Here is a 2,029-nt window from a genome sequence, read left to right as displayed (position 1 = left end):
CCTATTTGGAACCAGTCTGTTGTTCCATGTCCAGTTTTAACTGTTGCTTCCTGACCTGCATACAAATTTCTCAAGAGGCAGATCAGGTGGTCTGGTATTCCTATCTCTTTCAGAATTTTCCACAGTTTATTATGATCCACACAGTCAAAGGCTTTGGCATAGTCAAATGTTGCTTGGCCTTAAAAATAGCATGTTTACTATTATGAAACAGCTGATCTCTGTTCCTTGTCCCAGGAGTGCCTATGAAATATTTTTAGTGTAAAACAGCATCATTCCATTAGTCTTTTGTGTATTCCCTTCGTTTTTAGGTGTTTACTTTCTAATAAGTGTCTTTGGTATAATATAAGTTTCAACATAGAGTGAAATTTTCATTCACTTAATACGTGACTACGTCAATTCCCTTTATTTGCATATATACTGAAATGCAGTGAATTTTGATTTCATAAAATCAGGTTTCACAAGATTTTTTTGCCAAAGAGAATAATAAATGTATATTGCCTGATTGTGTCATACTCATAGATATACATAATCGAGGTAATGATAATAACCTATTCAAGAGAAACAGCCCTATAAACTTCAAAATAGCCAGATACTTAAGTCCCTTGTTATCACTTGATGAACCAAAGTTCCCTTTAGTTAATTTAGTTAATAAAAATTGTGTAAGCCTGAATGAAGCAGCTTAGCAGAACAGCAATACTGACAAGACATCATCTTACACCATTAGCTAACACGGGCATGAAGGCAGTGACCATCTACAGTGTGTGAAATGCCACAGGAAGTCATCAACAGGGGAGGGGAGTTATGTCAGTCCAATTTCTTCAAGAACACTATGTAGGGTTTCAGCTTCCTCCTGCAGCAGATCAGCCTGCTCAGTTGCTTTAAGGACATTCTTGGGTATTTCCTGAACTTCTCCTCCCAAAAGAAACTCATCCAAAACAAAATAAGCCTTCTCAAAATTAAAAATGGTATCAGATTCGCACACACTGCCAAAATACTTGTCAAGTAATTCCACATAACGATGAACTATTTCCAGGGTAATTAGTTCATTATCCTGATCCTCAATAGCACAGCAAAAATACAGACTGGCATATTTTTGTAAACAATCTTCAGATCTCGCCACTCAAGAAAGCTGCACATTTTAGGTTTCCATGCTAAAACGGTTTGAAGAAGTTCTCTTGTGATCTTTTTCTTCTCTTTGTCTGATAATGGGACACATCACCTCCGTAGTTGAAGCTTTCCCTGACGACTAAAGAGCAACATAAACTGCATGGCAGCCGCGGGTCACGGGCGGGGCATGGCTTGGCCGCAGCGGCGGCGGCGACTGAGGGGCAGCCCCTGTCGCTGAGCTGAGGAAGAGAAGCTGTCTTGCTGTCACTTTATAGATTATTTTGGGGAAATACAGAGTTCTTAACGTCTCTTGTATTTTTAGATTACTGTGTTTCTAAGTCTTTAGGAAAGACCTTTATACTGTTGGCTGCTGCTGCTGCTGCTACTAAGTCGCTTCAGTCATGTCCGACTCCTGCGACCCCATAGACGGCAACCTACCAGGCTCCGCAGTCCCTGGGATTCTCCAGGCAAGAACACTGGAGTGGGCTGCCATTTCCTTCTCCAATGCATGAAAGTGAAAAGGGAAAGTGAAGTCGCTCAGTCATGTCCGACCCTCAGCGACCCCATGGATTTCAGCCTACCAGGCTCCTCTGTCCATGGGATTTTCCAGGCAAGAGTACTGGAGTGGGCTGCCATTGCCTTCTGTGTGTACTGTTGGAGAAGTCAGCTATTAGAATGCTTGGCGCTCCCATTGCTATGTCTGAAGGAATAGCTGTTAACCAACTGAATGTACAATGAATAAGTTGGTATGTTAAATATGTGACCATAATACTTCTGTGCTGATTGACTAGATAAGAATAGGCACGTGACTCAAGGGGTTCCCTGTCATAATCCATTCTTGGTCAATTAGTTTCATTCTCTAAGGAATTTAAGTTAAAGAATATTGGGTAAATATTTACAGCTGAAATGTAGAGATCATTAC

The 2,029-nt window shown here is 40.9% G+C and overlaps 1 pseudogene; it reads right to left on the bottom strand.

Annotated features, from left to right (window-relative positions):
• Nucleotides 1-669: 669 nt before the first annotated feature.
• Nucleotides 670-1,309, bottom strand: LOC781498 (AP-1 complex subunit sigma-2-like; annotated as a pseudogene).
• Nucleotides 1,310-2,029: the final 720 nt, after the last annotated feature.

This window comes from Bos taurus, chromosome 4 (genome assembly GCF_002263795.3).
Source record: "Bos taurus isolate L1 Dominette 01449 registration number 42190680 breed Hereford chromosome 4, ARS-UCD2.0, whole genome shotgun sequence".
Classification (NCBI taxonomy): Eukaryota; Metazoa; Chordata; class Mammalia; order Artiodactyla; family Bovidae; genus Bos; species Bos taurus.
The sequence above is the reverse complement of the archived record's forward strand: the minus strand, read 5'-3'. Positions and strand labels throughout refer to the sequence as shown.